Source organism: Peromyscus eremicus, chromosome 23 (assembly GCF_949786415.1).
Source record: "Peromyscus eremicus chromosome 23, PerEre_H2_v1, whole genome shotgun sequence".
Lineage (NCBI taxonomy): Eukaryota > Metazoa > Chordata > Mammalia > Rodentia > Cricetidae > Peromyscus > Peromyscus eremicus.
Window position 1 is genome coordinate 39,841,140 of NC_081438.1, and position 24,922 is coordinate 39,866,061.

General features: G+C 46.9%; 1 long non-coding RNA gene across 1 annotated transcript; it reads left to right on the top strand.

The window, feature by feature from the left end:
• Positions 1–13,616: 13,616 nt before the first annotated feature.
• Positions 13,617–24,799, top strand: LOC131898373 (uncharacterized). Its single transcript, XR_009375911.1, has 3 exons — positions 13,617–13,728; positions 24,075–24,200; positions 24,526–24,799. It is a non-coding gene; the product is annotated as an uncharacterized LOC131898373 (long non-coding RNA).
• The last annotated feature ends 123 nt before the right edge of the window (positions 24,800–24,922 follow it).

Consider the following 24,922-nt stretch of genomic DNA (forward strand, 5'->3'; position numbering starts at 1 on the left):
AACTCTAGGAGGTTGGTTGGGTAGAGTTCCCACTCTTCATGGGGTAGACTGAAGTACAGTCAGACATGGCCTGTAGATCTGTGAGCATTCTAGAACATGGTGGACACATATCAAATTCCAGGCTCGGTGAGCAAGGGGAGGGATGACGTCGCTAGGAAGGTCAGGAAGCACAGCTTTTGGTTTGAGGTCTGTAGTGCCTGCAGTTTGTGTTGGGCGAAGGACAACATCGGAACCAAGGTCTTGGGAGACTACAGAAGGATTGCACAAAGTACAGTCTTTTTCCCCTCACTTACGACTGAAGGACAGCCACCCAGCATCCTCCAGTGGTCGAGGTTGTGGGATGAAATTGACACAGGTCTAGAAACCAAAATGAAGTTAGCGCTGCATGTTCTCTGAGTCTGAAGAAGAGTGGTTATGGAAAGCTTTGGAAACAGTACGAAGGGCTTGGCTCTGTCCTGCTCAAGGGGTAAGGAAGGAGGTCAACCCAGCTCCACAGTGAACACAGCACTGCTTAATTCTCAGGTCCCCATGGCTAGCTTCTGGACCTAGAACGTGTATATTTCTCCAGAGCATTTTGGAGATACTAAGAGATCTTAGCATCTGTGGCTTGGGGGGTGCTCCTGTAAAGATGGAAACCTTCCAGGAGTCATGGGGCTGGGATGCATCCAGGAAGCCTGGGGTTGCCATCACGTACTCTCTGCAATTCCGTCCCTTTTGGTGGGAGTCCCCATCCCTGGTTAATTCAGGTGAGTAGTAGAAGATAAATAAAACCTCTTGCTGAGTGGTTCAAGAGGCTGTGCCCTGGCCACCTTGATCTCTACCAAGACTCATGCAGCCCTAGAAGAGAGGAGAAGTGCAGACCGGTGCCACCCCACCCAGAGCTCATGATGCCAAGACCGGTGCCACCCAGAGCTCATGATGCCAGGCCGGTGCCACCCAGAGCTCATAACGCCAGCGGCCAGCTGGAGGGGTTCCTCTGGGAATGGAAATCAGTTTTCCATTTCTTCAGATCCTCCAGTCATTTCCTAGACCTTTATATTTCCTGGTTCTTTTCCAGCCTCCAGCTGCTCATCGCTTCTGACCATTGTAGGCTCTCTGTGTTCTGCACAATGCCTATCCTTCCGAGCATACCGCTCTCAGCCCTGTCCATCTTTCGCTATAGGTTTGGCTGCTGGCAGTCTCACGCATAGCATGACTTCAGCTACCATCTGTTTGTTGATGGCTCCCAAATATATGCTCCTTTAAAAAAAGTACAGATTATTTCTGCTCTGGATTCCTAGCTAGCAGAACTATCCAAGCGCCCCCAGGTGCCTCGTGCTCAGCACTCCCCCATTTCCTGTCTCCAGCAGCCCTGCCTTTCTTCGATGGCATCCTGTGAGTGTGTTGGTGTGATGGGTTGGTGGCCAGTAGGCTCTTTTGAACTTTTCTCTCTCTTTAGTCAAGTATCAAATGGCAAATGCTCTTGCTTTGGGCTTCACATTTCTCTTCTTTCTCCTCGGGTATTCTCTTGTCCTAGACCGTTAAGAAGGTTTGTGGCTTCTGGGATTCAAAAGCCACCATCCATGACCTACTTTTGAGTCAAAGGGCAACACTCTGCTTCCCCAGCACACTGTGGCCGGACCCAGGCGCCTGAGTCTAAGTCTGTACCGCGTGTTGCTGTTCCAGGTCCTCCCCTTCCCAGGCCCCTCCCTCTATCGTTTCTTTCACCAGGAATTGCAAATCTATCAAGTCAGTGTGAACTGAAGTGTGGACAAATGTTTCCAAATACTGAACTTGACTCCCTTCCCCATTCTGGAGTACTGAAATCTTGTCTGGTTTTCTGTTTTGTTTTGTTTTTTCTTTAGTTTTTAAATTTTTTTTTCCAGTCATACTGAACACTTTTTCCAATCACTGTCAAATTCAAAATGCATCACCGACTCTTGGGTTTACTTCTTACTTCTTTTTCTTCTTTCTTCTTCTCCTTCCTGCTTTTCTTCTTAGAAGTGAAATAAATGTCAAGAGGTAGGGGTGGCTCTCAGAAAAAAAAAAAAAAAAAAAAAAAAGGTGTCTGGCGATCAGTGGGCCCCCTTTAGTGGCTCAGTCCTGTCCAGGCTTATGAGCAGGACTCGGTCCTTTCAGAACTTGCTGTAAAGCAGTGTGGTAGACTGGGCATAGGTATGCAAAACTGTGACTCATCAAGATATGGGTCCCTTGTCCCCTGACTAGAGTCCCAGAGTCTCCACCATTGTCCTCTGCAACTTGTCCCTTACATTACCTTTCCTTTCGGAATTCCACATCTCTCCTTGGGGATTTCTGAACATTCATCTACTCCCACCGCTACCCAGACCCCATGGGACTGCAGGGGGCGGGGCACAGTGCTGAGGGTCCTCTTCAGCTTCCGCCTTCCCTGCTCTATCATACGCGGGCAGCCACACACCCAACGTGGAAACATAAGCCCTTAGAAACGTTACCTCTCTGCTGCTGTGACCTTTCCCCAGTGTTCCACTAACCTTCCTGCGGAAGTGCTCTTGTCAGCAGTGGCCCCCACCGTATTCCCCCTCATGGTTCATGGTTTGCACAATGTAAGGTGCACATGAGACACACGCGTGTCTCGGGGTCACAGACCCCAGTAATCGTTTTCAAGTGTACAGCTCGCTTTATCCTGCAAACTTATCCATTTGAGAGGACGACGGAAAATAACAGGCAGATCAGGAATTCTTCCTCCTCCTCGGGTGCTTGGCCCAGGGGCTCCACAGAAGAGCCAGTGAAGCCCGCCGATTTGCTGCAACAGCTATGTGTCCAGTCCACCGTGGTGCCCATTGCTGCATCGGCCCACAGGTGGAGGTACCAGGGTACCTAAGGCATATGTCTCCGGGTCCCGCCGCACAGCGACCTTTCAATTCCATTGGCAGTGTCTATGGCACACGGCACAAGAACCAGTTTTGAGCTAATCTGAGCCGTGTGGAAGTTTCTGAGGGTTGTCTAAGGACATTTCTTTATGGATACCCCTGTTACTCTTCTATCTAGCTTTCTTTTCCTTGGAGTCTTCTACTTCTCTAGGGATTTTCCTGGGAAGTAAAAACCTCCTTCTGGTCCCTCACCAGCCTCCCTGGGCTTGACCTGGAACATGGCATAGGCAGGTCCTCCCTCACGGTCTCCTCCCACCCCAGCGGGAGAAGTGTTTTGTTATCACGGGATGGGGCACCTGCCTCTAGCTCATCAGGTTTACTCCCGAAACTTCCAAACAAATGTTGCCGTAAGTCCTAGAAAGTCTTTAGGCTTTTGAAACTCAAGAGATACAGCATCTTTCTTATGTTTTCCCTTTTGCCTTTGCTGGCCATCTTATCGACGGCTACCTTGCTTCTCTCTCCCCTTCGTTGGCCACATTTTATCAACTCTCTTTGCCCAGTGCTGCGGGGCAGGCTGAAATGCCGGAAAACCGGAGCCAGCTAGTGACAGCCTCGCACGCCCGCCCTTTGCCATATCTGCATTTGTACACTAACTTGCTAAGTGAAGAGGCCGCAAACTGACAGCAGTACACTGCCCTGCCGCGGCTCAATGGCAAGGCTGGGGCCGAACCACCGACCCCAGGCCGAGGAGTACATGTCGGGACCCAATGAAAGGGCTGAGCGTGGCACTTTATCCTTAGAAATTCTCTAAATGAGATGACCTCTGAGGTATCATCCTCTGAGTGAGAGACACGTAGTGGTGAGTGACAGCAGGTGGCAATTGGAGGGAGCGCGCCCTCCTTCCCCGCTCCAGACTAATGTCTGTTTTATTCACCTGGGAGAGGCGCCTCTGGAATCTTCGTACCCCAAAGAGATAGTTATAATGGGTCTTGGCCTGCGGAGGCAGGTCCCAATCTGTCTTAAGACGTCTCTACAATTTCTCATGGATTTAAAACCACGGTGATAAGGCTCAGAAGAAATAAGGCACAGATCGAAGAGGAGAAAGCAGGGCTTCTCCCCAGAGCCAGGCTGGGCTGTCTGCAGAGGATGACCACTTTTCCTCAGAACATCCCCCCCAACCCCTGCTCCCAGACCGCCTCCCTTCCTCTCCTCTCGGGCCCAGCTTCCCCCTGCTGCTGGCCAGCATTCACTGAGTGCGCACTCTGTGCCAGGCGCCTCCAACGAGTTCACCAGCTAATCTTCACCACAACTCTATGAGGTAGGTCTGGTTATAACCTTCCTCACTGTGAGTCTTCGTCGTCTGATGTGTGAATGGCCCGGGATGCTTGCTACAGGTGGCGGGGCTGGGACATAGCCCCGGGTAGAACGGGCCTGTGGCTCCTGGTGTGATTATCTCCATGGCACCTGCAGCGACTTTTCTTGAGGACACTAAGGCCAGAGTCTGCCCCTCAGTTCATCCCTGAGACTGGGACTTGAGGAGACTGAGCTTCAAACGTTTAGACAACAGTGAATTCATATTGCTTTTCTCTTCCTGACATTGACCATGCTCTTCCATGTCCCACTGTCCCACTGAACGCCAGCCCCAAGCACTGACTCCCATTCTGGAAGCTTCATTGTGTTAAAGTGATTTCAGGCCATTTTGTAACTTCATTCTACGAAATAATCATGTTTGTACTCCCACAGTGTTGACAGATGACTACCAAAGCTACAGGCTGATTGGGTCCAGGCCTATCAATAAATAACATCTACTTCTCTGAAGATTAAAGAAGAAAATCTTGGCAAGCAGGGTAGACAGACAAGAGGACAGCTACACCCTCCAGTGACAGGTGGAAGCAGACCTCATTGTCAGGACCCCAGAGGAGGCTCCCTGACAGCAGCCTCACAGCCCTTGAATACTATTCCCTTCAAGCCTGGACCTAAGAGACAGAAGGCTGGGTGATGCTGAGGTGCTGGGGAACTTCCCCTGACCTACAAGCATGCCATCACAGTCAATTCTAGTAGATGCAACACAAGGGCCTAGCAGGGTGCACACTGCATGAAAATTCCAGTAACTGGCCCCCTTGGCTCTCCCCAGGCCTCTCACCCTCCTTCAGCTAGGATCTGACACCCAGGGTTCCCTTGGAAGCACATTATGGGAACAATACTACAGATAAAAAAAAAAAAAGCAAAAAAAATTTAATGAACACTTTAGGAAAATATATGTTCTTTTATGGCCCAACTACTCCTGGCCCTCCCCCTTCTGCCTCTATTTCCATGTCTGAGTACCGCTCCTTATTTTTCCAGATGCCTGGAGGATTGACTGACAGTACCAGGGTTATGCGCATAAGGGAGACTGTGGAGTAACAGTTTCCATAGTGCCCGCGGACTTGGCTCAAGGACAGGGTCATCCATGCCACTCATACTCCTTGTGTCCAGGACCCCACCCCCACCCTATGGATGACCAGCTCCCTCTCTTGCCTGTAGGGCAGAATGATTCAGGCTCTTTAAGCCCGTGTGCAAACTGAATCAAATTTTCAGGGCGGGAGAAACTGAACCATACGTATCAGCTGTGTTAATCTCCAAGGTCCTCAGACTCATTGTCTGTCCAAGTTACTGACAGATGGACACTCATACAGGGACTTCAGAGTATTGGCAGGTATATCTCATGTGGAGACAGAAGACCGCCCAGGGAAGAGGGAGTCACCTCTATATTCATACATGGACGCACCCTTCAGCCACAGTAAAAGCCACCCAAAGCCTTTGCTACTCTTCCAGCTAAAATATACTTTCGACAGTGAACCTAGCACGCATTTTCACCCTATCCAACCCTGTAGAAAGAGTTAGGTGAACCTGCTACACTTTGCATGTTTCTACGGTCATGGTTGGCCAGCGGTGCTTGTGGTGGTATTTTATGTTAATAAATAAAGTTGCCTGGGGTCAGAGCTATTAGAGCCATAGCAAGTGCGTGGCAGTGGTGGTGTAACTGAATTACATCTACAGGTGCTAGCCAGCGCGTTCTTTAAAGCAGGTCTTCAAGCCTGCCTTACAGTTACAGTCTCATGAGATGACCTTTCTCTGGATTCATCTCCAGGGAGTTAAGGGTGCCTGTAGGCATCCCAGCCAGCAGCAAGCTGGCCTGGGAGGGCCCCGAGTGCACTGCTTCATAGGGCAAGCTTAGGTCCTGCAAGGCCCTAAGGTCCCAGACCTCAAGTCCCACCTCTCAAGGCTTCAGGACACAGGGCAGCTGCCTTTGCCTGCTGACACATTTTTTTCCATGGGCGGCTGGGCACAGCCCGGTCCCCCTCACGGGAATGTTGTAGATGGTCAGTTTATAACAAGAAAATGACATTCAGTGGCCTTTGTTTCAATTTATACTGCTCTGAGTCCTAAGGGGCAAGGGAGGAGGGAGGGCCTTTCTTTTACACCCTTGTGCTGTCTCTTTTTCAAACCATTTTTAACATTGTAAAATAAACTGGAGTATGGAGAAAATAGAGTGTAAGAATCCATGGAGCAGAACGCATTTTTTTTTTTTCTTTTTGTTTTGGTGTGTGTGTGTTGTGTTGCGTGCTGTGTGTGATACTAACACTCATGTAATGACTGCTGAGGTCAAGGAAAGGACATTAGTAAGATCCAAGGAAGGAGCTGCTTGTGGGTTCCACCCCTTCCCTGCCTGACCAGAGGCCCTGGGGAAGAACAGGCCTTGTCTTTCTTCCACACAGCTTGTAAATGATCTGACATGGCTTCTTTAAAGGATTCCATCTGGCAGTGTGCAAATTTCCGGTAGCACAGCAAACCTAGACCCTGGAGGGTTGCAAAGACATCCTCCCCACTGCCCACCTGCTTCCCCATCCCCACCCCCCACCCCCCGCACAGAGGGTGCAGGAGTCTCCCCCAGGCTGCTCGTACCTTCCCAGGACAGAGGGAAGGCTGGCCATGCTGAGACTTCCTTCCCAATAATGTACTTCTAGGTCATCCATTTTTTATTTTTAGTCCATTTGACTCTTTTCCTCCTCATGCCTCTAGGCTCTTTCCCATAAACCTTTGCGCTACCCCTGCAAAGCCATGCTGCTAACCCATCTCTATGTAGACTGCATACGTTTTTACATCATGTTCAGAAAGGACTCTCGTCCCTTCCTGGATGAATGCTTCAGTTTGGTTTGGTTTCATTCTGAACTTCTCAAGTCATTATAAAAAGGCTGGTTGGATTCTTTAGGATCAATTTATCTTGAAAAATCCTCATTTGTGAGTTGGATATTGTTGTAACGCATCGGAGGGAAGGAGGCAAAGGCCTGTCTGTCCCTGCCATCTGGAGTAAGGTTTTCCAGGTAGAGAAGGGGCATTGGGACGTCTCTTTGGGTCACTCCAAGCCCCTGCCTAGTGTCTAGTCCCATCGTCACTTCTCATGAAAAGACTGAAATCAGCTTGTGTTTTCTGTCTGATAAAACCGTTGGCTACATCTACACTGAATTACATCTACAAGCGCTAGATCTTGAGTAGTTTGCAACTAGGAATACTGGGTAAGTTCTGTTTGGATCATAACTTCACTGTACCCCACTTGATTTGGGGAATTCTATAAGCAGTTATCTTTTGAACTTCATGTCACAAGTCCCTCACTCTCTTGTCCCATCTGCATAGAACATTCTCCTGACTGTGTGTCACACAACCTGGGAAGCATCAAACGCCAAGAGTCAACCTCATCACCCCAAATTTTGCAGCGGTTGGGTAGATGTGACACATAAAAGTGAAACCACGAGAAGGTTGGATATAAAAATGAAAATCAGTGATGGGGCTGGAGAGAGCAGGAGCCTTCGGAGGAAGACCAGTGTAGGAAACACCAGGAAGGGTTCCCAGTTTAAAGAACGAAATAAAAAGCTTGAGAACAGCCTGCCTTTTCCAGGACCCAGTGAACATCTAAACAGCCTGCTAGGCCCTGGCACACCTTCTAATCTAATCAGCCAGGGAAATCCATGTATGTGAGGGTGTTTTCAAGGAGCCAAGCCTTGGGGATGTAGTAGACTCTTGGTGGACTGAATGTGAGTTACATAAGATTCTTTTGGTATTAAAACAACTTACAATTGAACCCAGGTCATTAACCAGGTATTCTGAAATAGTTAAGTCAATGAGAACTTTGGATTCTAACTAAATCTGAAGGCCAGGGTTTCAATAGTAGGAATAAAAGCCACAGGGGAGAGATGGCACATCAGAATGCAAAATTATCTTCCTAAGCAACTACAGAAGTACAATGATGCTTTTCCCAAGTGCCCATGGAAACCGTCATATTTATCACAAATCAGTAAGGGGAACTGTAGTATGTTTCCCCACATTATCTTCTTAGAAATTTAGAAAATGCAACAACTAAGTGATCTCTTTGGTGAGTTGTGCATCTTGTCAATGTGACTGTGTCAATGTGATCCCGTGTTTAGTCAAGATCAAGCCAAGTCCAACAGACAGATGAAGAGAACATACTCATATCGTCAGTGGACAGAACTATCTCCCTGCGAGAGCTGGCCTTTAACTTGAAATCAGTTTGTTTTTCTTTCGTGATGCTCCCCACTCAGATTTGGTGAGAACAGGGAAGGCAGTAATCAAGACACACCCCCCAATAGTTTATGCTGTGGTGGGGAATGGTTAAATCTCATTCAGACCTGTTCATGCAGACACACACATGCTTGTAACTTAAGTCAAAAGGAGGCAGTGGGAACAGAGGAGGAGGGAAAAAAATGCTGAAGACAGAGACAAGAGAGCATACAGGCTGACTGAGTGATCTCTAGTATGACTGGAGAGCAGAGGAGATCATTGACGATGTTGGGAGGGTGTGGTGGTATTTTACTTGTACTGAAATGTGATTTTAATTGTATTTTAATAAATAAAGTTGCCTGGGGGTCAGAGCTATTAGAGCCATAGCAAGTGCGTGGCGGCGGTGGCGCACGCCTTTAAGGACCTGGAGGGCGGTACATACAGGCAGTGACAAGGCAGTCACGTGTTTAGGTTTACAACCAATGAGAAGGCAGAACAGCTAGACTATAAAAAGACATACACACAGGAAGTAGGCCCCTTTTTTCGGAGAGCTCTCTTGGCTGAAGCAGGATAGCTAAAGCAGGAAGGGTAAGGCTCTTAGTTCTGACCTCTTAGCTTTCTTCTCTGAATCGGCTCTGTGTTTCTTATTTAATAAGACGGTTGGTTACATCTACAGGAGGGAGTGACAGGTGCGGCAAAGTTAACTAAGTCAGAGAGGTACTTATCTAGGACTAGATCCTGCAGGGACTTGTAAGCCAAAATGAGGAATTTGGACTTCATCCTAGAAGTTATGGAGGACCTCTGGTTGCTTGTAAGCTGGGGAGAGACATAGTCAGGTTTTCTCTGTGGAGGACAGAGGAGCTGGGAGAGAATTTGGACAGCCAAGGAGAGGGATGACATCTCTACCATTCTTCAATAGTCACCTGTCTGGAAAACACATACCAACAAGGTCAAAATAATGAGGAAATGATCAATTGAAAACCCTCCACCTCGGCTCCTTCTGGGACGTTTCCAGTAGCTGTCTGAACAAAGAGTTGTAGGATGAAATTGTCATAGGCTTGCCCCCTCTCCTAATGTCTGTGAGGCAAAGGCTTTAATTAGGTTAAAGAAAGCAAGTGATGGTATTTATCGATAATCACAGTAAATAAATACTAGCCCCAACCCCTAGGAACTGTCAACAAGCCCCCCGGTGTTCATGAGGGGTTGAATTTGAGAGTCATTTTGGCTTTGGAAAAATTTGCCTTTCTCAACAGAATTAACTTAGACAAAGTAGGATGGTTGGTACTTCCTTGTCCAATTAGCAACAGAGAGTATCAAGAAAGATCCCCCCAGTACGATTTTATAGTTTAGGGTTGACAGTTTTCCTCTGACGGGAAGAGAACAGCCTTTGTTTGAAGGATATCCCCCATCCCAGCCCAGCCCTGTAATTTCACAGCATATTGGCAATCTACACTGTGTGTCTGTATTCTGAGGTACTCTGCTCCTTGTGATATATAAATTTTATTAGTTTCCTGGGAAAAGCTGGCAAGAGCGACCTAAAATGCCATCCACAGCTCCCTCCATTCTTTCGAGAGCATTCTCAATTATCCAGAATAAATTCTGCTCAACCTTGGTTCCTTGGGAAATCATTGGAGAATCAGATTTTTTTCTCAGAACACAGATAAGCCAAGACTTTTGTTATATAATTTGGCACCTAAGAGATATCCAGGAGAACATATTTTCATTGAAATATCTACTCCGTTAATATATGGAAAAAACAAAAAACCGAACAAATTACGCTTTGAACTTTGAAATCCACAGTTTGTCTGAAGAGGCGTGGTACAGATTATAGCTCTTGACCTCTCTGTGGATGTAGCCCAGGCCGTTTTTTATCTTCTACCCAGAGGAAGAGTTTCACCTGTCTCTAGCTTAGGACTCGGCCATGCAGTAACACAGTTGACACTGGTCAGAGGCCTGCGTGCAAAAGGCGGCCGAGGACACACCAAGAGAGACATGTGCCAGGGCTCGAAACAAAAGTTAAGGCTGACACATCTTCAGATGGTCCGGTTCACGTGTTATCTAGTCCTACATTTTATTCAATATGCACCTTACGGCTTCCTTTGTGTGCACTGTCCGGCAGCGTGTGTGGGATACGAAATACAAGGACAATCCCTATCACTTTCCAATGTTACAAGAGTTTGTAAGATGGAGGGTAAGCCACAGAGACCTTATGAAGAATGGAGTATCTTTGGTGGGGTGGGCCAAGTTTGGTGTGAAGGACAGGACCGCAAAGTGGTGCTGAGGTAGAGACTTGCCTTAGAGGCAGAGGGGCATTAACCAGAGAGACCAGAAACTACAGCATAGTCCAAAGCATAGAGGTATGGCAACGTTTAGTCTGATGAGCCTTGCATGGTAAGAGGAACGGAGAAGTGACAGGATGCCACGTTAGAGGGAAAGCTTGGGCCAGACTGTGAAGAATCAAAAATTTCATGCCAAGGAGTTTTCATTTTTCTCCACCAACAGTAGGATCATCATACAATGTTCTGAACTGAGAGAGTGCTACGCACCTCACGAGATGCATACTTTATAATAAAAAAATGTTTAAGAGCACCGGAGGCAAGATGAGGCCACGCTGGTACCAGACTTCAGCATCGGACATGGCAGCTGATGCTCTTCTGAGTTCAGCATGCTAGGGGAATATGATGATAAAGGAAGTGTGTGTGGAGAAATGACCTCCACTAGGCCTTCTTTTATTGGGCAGTGGGTCTTGAACATGTGGAAACTAATGGCTTACAGAGCTTCCAAAGTCAGGAGACACCAGAAGACATCATTGTCATTGTTAAGGGCTTCTCATGCTCACACAGGAGAACTCAAAAACAGCACAGAGCCCTTACCCTCCACTGGAGGCCATGCTTAGCACCTTATTTTTCTACCTCTAAAGGTAGAAAGATCCACAGAGACCCCCAAGAATTACCTTCTATATAGGTGTCCCCAGCCTCCCAAATCCGGATAAAGGACCAAGGTCAGAGGGTCAATGGCCTGGCCAAACTCATCCAACAGATGACATGAAAATAATGCTCCGACCCTCAGTGTCACAGGCCCTTCACCAGAAGAGCAGACCCCATTGCAGGAACTTTATAGGAATCCAGAGTTTCCAGACTTCATACCGGTCACTACACAACGTGTCAACGTTTATTTCTCACTTCAACCAGCTCAGGAGTTCAACATCCAAACCACACTTTCTAGAACTTCCATACTATGAACTAACACCTTTTGCAATCACGGACAAACCCAGGACAAATGGCTAACTGGGGTGCCTATGTAACATATCAAAGCAGGCCTGGCCCCCAGGCTCTCCCAGCATCTTTCAGTCACTACCTGTTACAGGGTATGGCTGGCATACCCTGCCCCTTACCCTAAACTCCTCAACTTTATCTTCTGTCCCTAGTCTATCTGTTCCAACAATCAACTAAAGACTGCAAAGGACTCCAAACAGCACTAGGTGCTTCTGAAAGAATTCCAACCAGCAGGAGCTTAAGCATCTTAGCTCCAAAACAGCTAGCCCCGGGTGGTCCAGCCTCACAGACTGCTCCAATGCAGCCTGCACTTCCCTAGCCCCAGATGGTCCTTGTAGAGCCTGGACAGTGAGTGAAGCAGCCCACCCTTACCGGCCTTGGCCAGTGGGGTGGTCTTCCAGATTTGAACGAGACAGGGATAAAGGACAGCCACGGCTGAGTTCAGTCCCAACGACAGACTAAGTATCAGGATGCTGTGTGGCATGTTAAGAAACAAAGAAGCAAAACGATGAGATTTGGCCTGGGAAATCTTAGGCCTGGCTGTTAGTGCCTTGAGTGATCTCCTCTGCAGGAATCACGGGCACTCAAGTGGCAAAAGAAATAAATCAAAGTGCGTTTGCCACTGACTACTTTGGCCAGGATATGTAAGGCAGGTATAAAGGAACCGAGTACAGAAAAGGTGCACTGGCCAAAGGAAACGCCAACGGGCCGGGGCCAGGCAGCTAGAGGGCCACCTGCAGAGGCTCCTGCACACTTCAGCATAGCAGAGGTGAGGAAAGGGCTCTGAAATATAAACTAACCCCAAAGACATTCCACTTCGAGTCTGCTCTGCCAGCAGCAACCTGCGCAAACCCAGAGGCTGTGCCCAGGCTCCAACGTTAACAGCCTGCATAGCAGGGAATTCTGAAGGCCTTTGCTTTTCCGATAGTAGAAATTAAAGATTAGAGAATTGGTCAAATAAGACACATCTCGATCGTGTCATTTTCTTTTCCAAACACACTGCCAGGAATGGGATCATCTAGTGAAGAGGAAAGGTAGGGGCCTCCTGCTGCCCACCTGCCCCTGGATGGGGCCGCACCCTCCCCTGAATACTTGCTGGGTCTGAGCGATTGCAGACCCTCACTCTTTCCTCATCCTTAAAGGCCCAGAGCCAGAAGAGGAGTCCCAGTGAAGGGCAGATCTATGAGAGAAGAGATCTAGGAGACATGAGAGGAGCCATTGTGGGCCAGGATGATTCCTTTATCCACCCTGGCTATGGCACCATCAATCCCTCAGAAGAATTCCAGATTCATACCAGCCAGCCCCCTGTACACAATGTCGAGTGCCCCTATTCATTTACCAGCCAGTGTAAACAGTCTGCTTCCAGGGACACCCACATGGTGGTGGTGGTGGTGGTGGTGGTGGTGGTGGTGGGGATGGGGATTATAAAAGCAATGAACGCCACAGCCTCAAGACACCCCCTACACACATCCAAGCCCCACACTGCATCACCCACACCCTGCTTCCCCCTCCTCTAGACTGGACCACCCCTCCATATGTGGAGCTATGTGGCACAGTTTGCACCGTTAAACCCCAACCCTCTCCTTTCTGAACACATTCCTCCTCTGGGCTGAGAGAGGCAGCAGGAACAGCTGCAGTAGCCTTGGTCAGCCCAGCTGCCCTCTGAGCCCTACAGTCCCGCTGCTTGGTGGACAGGCATTGACGCTCCATCACATTCAACTGGCTAAATTTCTTCATTGGCAGGAATTTTCTCTAAGGATTCCTCCTCATCCTCCCACTTCTGTCTGTTTTCCTTCAGGATCACATGGTATAGCCGAATTGTCTGAATATACTTTGGTTTCAAAGGACACTCATGGGTCCTGCTTCTTCAGGTTTCACAAGAGATCTGACTGGATAGGCTGTTAGTGGCAGTTAAGAACATTCCCAGTATTCTGTGGCAGTTAAGGGGCAGGTCTGCCTGAAGCAATTGAAGCTGTCCTCAGGGTCAGAGGTCACAGGTCTTAAAGTTTCTTGGTTCTTACCTAGAAAAAAAGGGGAGGGGACCTATTTTCAGTGGGCAAGCAAATCAGGTATAGCTTTCATTTAGAAGCATGGGCTCATTTTAAATGTCATTTTTGTTTTCTCCTGTAAAGTCTTGATAAGTAACTTTCAGTATTCCTCAATGTCCACACTTTATTATATTTAAGACTCAGGGTTCTTGGACTTTACTGACCCAAGAGACTCTCAGACTCTAAGAATCGGTATCTGCATGGGATGGATGGTGGCACTGGGCAGATAGGCTGTGAGCAGATGGGACAAGACCCATCAACAAGGCAAGAAGAGTTCAAATTTTCCTCATTGTATAACTTCTTCACTTTCACTTTCTTTAAAGATACGATACTGAAGAATACACAAAATTATCTGTACAATTTAAGGAGTAATTATTGAGCAGATAGCCATGACAGCCTGCATATGTTCTACCAAAGGAAGAATTTTGCTTTTGAGTAGTGTGAAGCTTGTGGGGCAGAGTGGGGAGGGTCCCTAGAATCAAGTGTGCAGTGGCATGAGCTTAGGACAAGTAGGAAGGAGGCGGACCATACGTGTGACTATTCTGGGTTCAGGTCATCAGAGACTGAGACAAACATACACCAACCATGCATGATAAGAGGCCATGCTCTGGGAACAGCCCTCAGCCCCGGTCCCTCGTTTCTCAGTCCTGTACATGGATACTGCATGTCATCCCGAGGACCTGCAATCTCTCCATCTGTCTCATAACGCAGTGGGACACCCCTGTGAGTGCTGCACTGAAACTGAAGCCATTAACTTCAGCCCTTTGAAGCCTGGATATTATCACATTAAACTTCCTGGCTCACTTCTGTTTTCACATCGGGTCACGAAGTGTCCTCTCTTTTACTATTATCGGAAGGAGGCTTTTGGAATCTGATCATAGATCTTAATTATCTTGGGGATCTAGGACAGGTTTGAGAATGTCTGATCATCTCCCAAACATCTGGTGAGGATTAGCTGGCGATGAGAACAGCTGTTGCTATAGAAAGCTGGCTTTGAGCCTTTCCACCTATTACAGACACATTGCTTACCTAAGAAAGGGCACATTTGCTCTTTAATACTAGACTTTCTCCTTTTCCCCTTCTTCTTCCTACAAACAGGGGTCAGGAGATACTTCTTAAGTGGCTCTGTTATCAAAGAGCTGTTTATTTTCCCTCCCCGGGGTTTTCATGACCCCTGCTGTGGTCTGAGGGGGGACCCAGATCATCACCTGACCAGCTATCTGGCTGCATTGAACACTTGCCTTTATTTTTATTAGAAATGCTGTCCTCAGGTCCTAGAGAGATGTCTGAGTGGTGAAGAGCACTGACTGGTCATGTGGAGGGACCTGGGATTGCTTCCCAGCACACGGTAACTCACAAACATCTGTCACTCCAGTTCTGGGGGAGGTCCAGCCCCCTTTTCTGATCTCCGTGGCAGACCCTCGATGCACACGGTACACAGAAGTACATGCATCCCCAATACTTACAAATTTAAAATAAACCTGAAGACAATTCTATAACTAAACAGGTGTGTGTACAAGGGAAATACCAGATGTGCAGTCTGAGAGCGCCTTACTGGACCCAAGGGTAAGATGACCCATCTCCATGTCACTTTATCCTGAAGCGGCCGCCTACTTAGTTCTGTTCATTAGTGAAGACGCTGGCTTTGAGGTCAGGCAAACCAGGGCTAAGGGGTGGTTGACCTTCTGCGTAGCCCTCTGTTTTCCTCTGTGCAACCAAACCCACCCACAGAGACAAAAAGAATCTACTTTTTAAAAAAAAAATTGTGAAAACAGAACCAGATTTTATTATTTGCCTTAGAACCTACATTTCTGCTACTTGGTCTCCGTTCTCCTATGCATCCGTAGCTTGAAGTGTCTATATAATGTTTCGTATGCATCTAACCAATTGCTGATTGTTCAGATGTGCTGTGGGATGGTCTGTATGTCAAGTGTGTTGCTGATTGGTCAATAAATAAATCACTGATTGGCCAGTGGCCAGGCAGGAAGTGTAGGCGGGACAAGGAGGAGAATAAAGCTGGGAAGTGGAAGGCTGAGTCAGAGACACTGCCAGCCGCCGCCAGGACAAACAGCATGTGAAGATGCCGGTAAGCCACGAGCCATGTGGCAAGGTATAGATTTATAGAAATGGATTAATTTAAGCTGTAAGAACAGTTAGCAAGAAGCCTGCCACGGCCATACAGTTTGTAACCAATATAAGTCTCTGTGTTTACTTGGTCGGGTCTGAGTGGCTGTGGGACTGGCAGGTGAGAGAGATTTGTCCTGACTGTGGGCCAGGCAGGAAAACTCTAGCTACATAGATGCTTTCAGGTTTGTAATTTATTTAAAAACACTCAATACTTAGTTCTGATTGTCAGTTTAAGACAGATAGGAACAGAGGTGATCTACGGTTGACAGGACTGTGGTAGAAGTCAGAGTTCTCCTCATCTGATTGGTTCAGTTGGTTTTTGTTTTTTGTTTTATTTCTGAAATAGGAAACAGGATCATGAGTTTGGAGGGATGGTGAGGTTGGAACAATGGGGTAAAATACAGTCGATTGTCAGTGTTTGTGAATAGCAAATTCATCTGCTTGCTGGACTTAATTTATAACACCCAAACCAAAGCTTGAAAATCAAAGCCTTCTTGTCATGCCAAGGCTGGTGCAGACTCAGATCTGCAAAATTTGGGGTCTGTCCAGTGTCCATGTTCCCAGCCGAGGCTAAATGGGGCCACACCCTGCCCTTTTTTTCACTGAAGGTTTTGTGTGATACACAAGTGTTATTTTTGTGGCCTCTTTAATGCCAGACTTACAAACAATATATTTTTGAGGATTATGGTGGTGATTTTTGCTATTTAAAATGCTTCCCTGGGGCTGAAGGGCTAGCTAGGGTTCCTGAGTATAGGAAACATTAATAACATGTCTGACAGAGAAAACACATGTGTAAAAAGCTTCATCCAGGAATGAGTTGCACTGCTCTTGCTGTGAGTTCAATCTTAATCAATAATATATATCAATAATATGCCATCAAATAAGGTGTCTTCAACAGAGACACACGTAAATTAAGGACCTAGTTGCTGGTTGGTGAAAATAGGATGGCTGAAATTTCAAAGGCTGCAACCTCTGTGTTTCCTGCAGGAGCAACGGGCCAGGCTCTGTGAACACAGTACTTGTGTATGCTGTCTAGAAATAGCGATTTTAAATAACAATCATCAACTATAGAGGACAGTAACACAGTGACAGGAGGATCTGGGCAGCCGTCGGGGCCCACCTGACTTTAAAGATCATTAAAGGAAGATCCATCAGTGACCGTGTTTTCAGGGAGCATGGTGGAGTCGGACAGTAATGGGGCGGGGGTTGAAAGCGTTCGTAAGAGGTGGTTACCATGACTAACCCTTATTGTTTATAACTGAGTATTTATGTATTCGGAAAAGAGTCGTAGTGCCAATGCAGCCAAACATACCTTTTTTTTTCTTAAAAATTTAAATGGGTTTTCAAAAGTATTTACTTTTCTGGCATCCTTCAATAAGACTAAAGACTGTTACCTAAGACACACGAGCTGTGACCAGTGTCTTTGAGCAGCAGAAGTTAGAATTGGACAGTGTCTACACGTGGCCACCTAGATTTCAGCATGGGCTTTGTGCTCTGCGAGAACTTTCTGGTGTGTCCGGTGTTGTACAGCATTTGCCCCTTTCTTATGTATGCAGTCCAGGGTATGTCAGTACCTGGCGTCACTTTGGCCAGACTGAAGCCCATAGTTTCCCAAATACTCCTTAATAAGATAACTTCTTCAGACTCCAGTCCTCCTGTCTGGAAGAAGTTTCTAAGTTGGGTCGGATAAACTGAATGAACTTGTGAGGTGTTTTGAAGGCAGTGCTTAACATGTATTATGCGTTCACAGGCAGGGCGTTAGCTGTTGTGACTAATACTAAGACATTGGGACTCTCTTCAGTAGTTACAAATGATGGAAGTCACAGCTGCCTGTTTTCACTTCAGATGACAGCGGTTACATTCTGACCAGAGAAAAGTCAATTTCACCCCACAGTTTGGAAAGATGTCACCAGGTTCTCCATATGCTCACTTGGTATTTTAATATCTTTAAAACAATTTTAATTCTTTTTATGTCATGCGGGTGTTTTGCCTGAATGTATGCGTGTGCACTACGTGGATGTCTGGTGCCCTAGAAAGCCAGAAGAAGGCACCAGATCCCCTGGAAGACAGTTGTGAGCCACCTTGTGGGTGCTGGGAATCAAACCTGGGTCCTCTGCAAGAGCAGCTGGTGCTCTTAACCGCCGGGCCGTCTCTCCAGCCCCGGTATGTTAGTATTTTAAAAGAAGAAGCTGGTAAAAGAAATAACTGTCGGCTGGGAACACAAGGCTTAGCCCCAGGACAAATGGAAAGAGATACTGAAGAAGAAAAGAGTTTCCATAGTAAGAGACACCGGCCCTCGAAACAATTCCTCTCAGTTGTACCTTGGCCCGGGGGGATGGTGGGTAATAAGCCACACATTAGGTATGGCAAAAGCAGGGCCACGAGGAAATCTGGGCATTGCAACAAGACACCACGGGACCCAGGATGGGAGAGAGAGGGCTTCGGGGGAGGAATAATTGGCCTCCTCTCATTGGGGATTTAGATTGTAGGTGGGTGGTCAAAATGAAGAGATCCAGCTTGATGTCAATAAGCAGGCACTGTCCAGGACGTTAGGGAGCAGTCTCCATTTAAAAGCCACCTCTTCAGCTGGAGAGCTGAGCCAGTGGCTAAGCTGGCTGCTCTTGCAGAGGACTTGAGTTCAGTTCCCAGCACCCGCACGTGGACTCACAACCATCTGGAACTCCAGGGGACCTCAGGTCCTCTTCTGGCCTCCTTAGGCCAAACTTGGTGCCCCGACATACATGCGGGCAAAACACTCAAACACATAACATCAAAACAAAATATAAATAAATAAATAAGAGCTGCCTCTATTCTTCAGAGTAGCTTGACAAAATTGGGTAGATTGTACATTTCTAATTGTGTTACCCAAAATTAGCACTTTGAATACATCCATGGGATAAGTTATTAAAGTAAAAACAAAGAGATTTTAATTTTCCTTTCAGCTTACCAGAAAGTAAGGAGGTCACAGGGTCTGATAAAGGGAGGCAGGTCAGTTTCTAAAAGTGAACCAAGTTCCAGGAGCTGAAGATCTCAGATTGGGATAAGAACTGGGTGGGGGGTGAGGGCTGGGGGTTGTCTTACTGTTCTGTTGCTGTGAGGAGACACCACGACCACAGAAACTCTTAGAAAAGAAAACATTAATTGGGGACTTACAGTGTCAGAGGGTGAGTCCATTACCATCCTGGTGGGAAGTGTGGTGGGACAAAGTCAGGCCTGGGTCCAGAGCAGTAGCTGACAGCGATAAGTCCTGATCCACAGGCAGCAGGCAGAGAGAGACACTAGGTAGGCCTGGCATGGGCTTTTGAGAAGTCTAAGCCCACCTCCAGTGACACACCTCCTCCAACAAGGCCACACCTCCTAATCCTTCCCAAGCCGTCCATCAGCTCACGTCGTCAACAGTTCACCACAGGAGGAGAAGGCTGAAGTGTCAGACGGATTAGCAGCCCAAAGGTGGTAAAACTGAAGACAGGAACTGCCAAAGAAACACAGGCAGGCTCTAGCCACCCAAACAGGTCGATGTGAATTCCAGCACTGGCTGAGCAGAGCAGCAGGAGAGGAACCTGAGAGGGAACAGCAGACCATGTGGCCACACCATGGACCAGGGCCGTGTAGGCTGTTGACAGCAGCTCTCTTAGACACAGGAACGAAGGAAGGAGAAGTGGATTTCTCAGGGGGGAGGGGGCGGCTGGGGAGAGCCTGGACTCCACCGAATGCAGATTCGCCTAAACCAAAGAGAAAGGCTGTCCTTGACTTATCTTAAGTTTCTGTTAGGTAATATGTGAAGTCAACAAAACGACGCATGTACACCGCAAAGAGCAGATCACAGATGAGCAACAGGCCTGCCTCCTGGGGCTGTGGTGTCTCAGCAGCTCTCCTCGCCATGTGGCCTCTGTCACTGTGGTCAAATCAGCTGCTGCAACTGTTCTGGCCCCAGCCACTGAGACAGAGGCCTGAACCTAGAGTCTGTGTTTCCAGAGAGATGGCCCAGAAGGGTCACAAATTACTCATCATTTAGCTGCACCCCGGCCCCCAGAAGAGATCAGGAAATCTACCTAGCTGGGTGGCCATGGATCCAGGCAGACTTAGGGAGTGTTCTGTTCTTACAAAGAAAACCAGCATCTGGGCACCATGAGACCATTTGGCAGCCTGTTATCTCCATGGATCCCCCCCCCCCCACACATAGCTTTTAAAGATAATGCCAGGTCATTTTCAGAGCATTTGATTTAATTTTTACCTATCAGCAGGGCATACAATCTCCATCAATACACATCTTTAACAATCACTGTTACTGTTGAATGTCTTGTTTTTATCCATTAATAGGTATAAACTGATTTTATTGTGATCTTAAGTTGCATTTCTAATGAGACCGAGCCCGATCATATTTTCTACTTGGTAAAATCAATACCTGTTAAAATCTTTGGTCCACTTAAGCCCCTATTTGGTTATTTAACTTTTTATTCATTTGTAAAGCATTTAAAGATTTTCATATAAATTGTTTCTTCATGGCCATCCATTCAATTATCTTTTGTGGCCCTGAATTATCTTTTCACTGTAAAATGTCATTCATTTAACACAAGTTCTTTTTGTTTGTTTATTTGTTTTGTTTTGTTTTTCGAGACAGGGTTTCTCTGTGTAACAGCACTGGTTGTCCTGGAACTCACTCTATAGACCAGGCTGGCCTCAAACTCAGAGATCCACCTGCCTCTGCCTCTGAGTCTTGGGATTAACAGTATGTGCCACCGCTGCCTGGCAACACACGTTCTTAATCTTAGAGTCACAATAATTTGAGAGCACATAGCATCCCCACCCCCAAACCATCATAATCATCTTCTCCCGGTGACAGCAGTTTGTATGACGTCAGTACAACATCAAATGCCAGACATCAGACGTGGTTGCCTTATTGTTGGCTCAGGTGCACACTTACTGAGTTTCATATGAACTTACTTTGTGTATTTAATCTGTATGGTTTTACAGGGTAAGCTATACCAAGCATATCTTAGAGCATGCTGTATTAAATCGTAAGTTTCATAGAAATATGGCTCTTGTGTGTGTATTGCAGGTGGGAATGCATGTGTATTTACATGCATGTAGAAGCCAGAGGACAAACTCAGCTGTTGCTCTTCAGGCATAGTGCACTTTTAAAAAGTTCTTTGTTTTTGAGATGATCTCTCACTGGCCTGGAGCTGTCCTAAACTAGGCTAGATCAGCCGGCCCATGAGTCCCAGGGATGTGCCTGTCTCTGCCTTCCCAGTGCTGGAAACTGAATTTTATTTTGTAACTTTTTCCATAGAAATCTCTTTTTTTGTAAAATGATTACTCAATGTTAGTTCAAGATTTTCATCCTGGGAATCTGGCACTCAAATCGAGGCTCAAGGGAATTCTGAATCTGTTTTTGTTGAAAGAAAAACAATGAAATGCTAAGTCACAAAAATAACTGAAATATGTGCAGTATCCATTAAGACAGTCAGACAAGATCTGGATACAGTCAGGAAGGTGAAAAAAACTGAGAAGTGTAGTGGTTGGAATGCTAATCCCCCCCCTACCCCCCACATAAGCTCCTATATTTGAATGCTTGGCCCTCGGTGGAACTGTTTTAGGATTAGGAGTGCGACCTTGTTGGGGCAGGAATGTCATTGGTGGTGGGCTTTGAGGTCTCAAAAGCCAATGTCATTCCCAGTATCTCTCTGTATCTCTGACTCTTTGTCTCGTGTGTGTGTGTGTGTGTGTGTGTGTGTGTGTGTGTGTGTGTCTGTCTGTCTGTCTGTCTATCTGTGTCTCTTTGCCTGTGTCTCCCCATCTCTGTCCATCTCTGTCTCTGTCTGTCTGTCTCCCTATGTCTCTTTGCCTCTGTGTGTCTCCCCATCTCTGTCCATCTCTGTCCATGTCTGTCTGTCTGTCTCTCTCTGTGTGTGCCTTGTGCTGTGGATCAAGATGTAAGCTCTTAGCTACTGCTCCAGCGCCGTGGCTGCCAGGCTGCTGCCATGCTCCCTGTCGTGATGGTCTTGGGCACTGCTGCCCTCTGAAGCTGTTAGCCCCCAAATTAAACGTTTTCTTCTCTAGTTGCTTTGGTCATGGTGTCTCTTCAGAACAACAGAAAAGTGACCGAGACAAGAAGTGACTCTGAAGTTGTTTCAAAAGAGAGGTTAAAAATCTGGCCTGACTTTCATGCCTCCATTCTTACTTCCCTTACTTTTGTTGTGACTCCAAAATGATTCCAAAGTCAAAGTCCTCCGAGCCTGTTTCCTTCCATGTTCCTTTCTTCTTAGACCCTCTGGTGAAGCAGATGCAGAGTGTGGAGGGCCCGCCCATGTCGTTTTTGTCCCCAGGCAGATGTGGAGCTGCACAGAAGGCCCCAGGAAAGATGCAGCTTCACCCCGCCCCTTGGAAACTTTGCTCTGTGGACTTCGAGCTCCACAATGGCAAGAATCATGTGTGGCAAATGGGTATTGGCTCCAAAAGCAGCCCAATGGGGTTACCATAGTCCTTTGTCAACAAACCGTCTTAATACACGAAGTCAGGAGAAATGACTTGACTGTCACTAAAGAGATGAGGTGGGTGATGTCACCCACCAGGTAATGACCTGTTGACAGGAGGCAGAACATCCTGCAAGCTGGGCACTTAGGTTTTTAATAACAATCGACAACTGCTTTGATTTCATCGCTCTGCAGTTCCATGTCCAATCCCTGCCATTTTGGAGAGCACTCTGTACTCCAGTTTAGTGCTCCCTCAGCTCCCAGGTGTAGAGACCCCTTTACAAATGTCTGGAGGAGACCTTCTTGTTCCCTGTCTGGCTAACATCACTTTAAGTGCACTCAGACTGCCGTGTGGCCCTTTGGCTTGTCATTTTAATGGATTACTGGGCAGAAGCTGTAAAAGGAAGCACTATACTTGGAGACCATATCCAAGAGCATCACGGGTGTGATTAATAGAGAGCTTTTAGCTTTTATGGAATGTCATTCTTCTTAAAGCACATTGCTAAAGGCCTTCAAAATAAACTACCTTGTAAAATAACATAGGTACATATATTCTGGCTTTTGGAGGGATGAAGGACCCAGTTTCATTCACACACTGTATTAGAAAACTAAAAGCCCCCCCCTTTTTTTTGCATTCCAAAGTGAAAATGATAGAAATGCCCTCATACAATTTTCTGTTCCTATTCCTCCCATTGGCCTCTATGGATGTCTTAACTGGGTTGGTATTGTTGGAGCATCTCCAGTTTTTGGGTTTTTTTGGATTCGCCCTTAATCATGACTGTATCAATTTGCAGTATCACTGACAACATAATAGAGGTCTCCCCTCTATATTTTCATTATCATTTTTGTTTGTTTGTTTGAGACAGGGTCTCACCATGTAGCTTTGGCTGACCTGGAATTCACTATGTGGTAGAGTCCTGGAGAAGTCCCACAAAAGGCCACCATCCACATATGCAATCAACAAGAGCATTTACTATCTCTAGAGTAAAAGTTCCAGTATGCTGGGGCCTCACATCTGACACAAAGGCAAAATGGCAAGCAGGAGAGAAGCTTGCAGGCTCTCTTATACACAGCTAAAAGATTTCTAAAGGCAGTGAGGTCATTCTATGTAGGATTGGCTTACACGAGTGGCAATCATATTAGAATGTTCCTGATTGGTTAGGGCTAGCAGGGCATGGCTAAGGCTATAGTTTTCCTATTTGGGGGCAAGTCTGGACAAGTCTCAGAGTCTGTCTTCTATTTTGGTTATTGCCTTGAGATACTCGGGGGCTGGCTCAGGCTTGGCACATGCAGTTCAATTCATCCTTGCTGTTGGGGGCGTTGGTGAATGATTGCCCTTTGTTCGTGGTTTCCTCAGAAACTGTCCAGTTCCAGGAGGCAGGAACTGAGGCCTAGTTCCTAACTGAGTTATTGGGATCCTGTCATGGTATTTGCCTGGCCTTCTCACTATGTAGCCCATCTTATTTCTTCTTTTACCCAGTCCTTGAGAAACAAGTAATGTTTTAAGGATAAATAAAACAGTTTTCACAGTTCACCATCATTTAAAGTGCTCCCCCGCCCACACGCACACTTTGGGGGGCTCACACTCTTGTTTTGCCTCTAATCTCCAGTCTCTCAGCCTTGAGATGAAGGCGCTCCCTAATGACTCCCCCCATTCCTTTGAGTTTCTTTTTCGTGAGCCATACGCACACTAGAAGCTCAGAAAATGGAAGCTGACGTCCTGGCTGATAAGCAAAAATTCTGTTTCTGGCTCTCATTCCACTTCAGCTCCATAACTGACAAGGACTTGCAAACCTTAGAGTTGGACAATGCTGCTTGGCTCGCCAGGTTATCCTGGATTGCTTGAAGACTCCAGGAAGTAAAGCTTGTCTGAGACTGAAGCCACAGGGACAGGTACGCCGCGCCTCCCCTTGGGCCCTCTAGATGGCGCTGCACATGAGTAAGCCGGAGTTAGGCCGGACATCTTCAACATCCCTCGCTCCAAAAGAGACACCATTGTCAAAGTTGAGCCTCTAGATGAAACCCATTGTCCACCCCTGAGCCGACGTATAAAGAGCTGTAAAATCTATAGAGTCATCCCATTGCTGGGTGCAGCGTACACGGCCACCACGCTCCTGCCCCTGCCCCTGGTCCCCTCCCTATCCATGGCTCTGGGAGCCACATAAACTTTGGTTCCTCAGGGCGAACTTTGGTGGACTCACACCTTGATTTGTCGTAGGAGCCGTAGGAAGATCCGGAAACCGGCACTCTTTGGTTTTGAATCGCTTCCCGAATGGTAACGGGGCCAGGGAGACAGCTCACTCTTTGTAGGCAAAGGCCTCTTCTAACCTGACAACCTGAGTTTGATCTCCGCGATGGCGGCTGGGTGGCACTTGGTGGAAGGAAAGACCTGACTCCCACACACAAAATAAATAAATAAATAAATGTAAGGGTGAAAGGTGAATTATGGACCTGTGATGGCCAATAATAAAGTACAGATCTATAGAAAATGATTTTTTTAAATATTAGATTTATTCATTTGTATGTGTGTGAGTGTTTTATCTGCACGTACGTCTCTTCACTACTTGGGTGTAATGCTGGTTGAGGCCAGAGAAGATCCCTAGGAAGTGGAATTA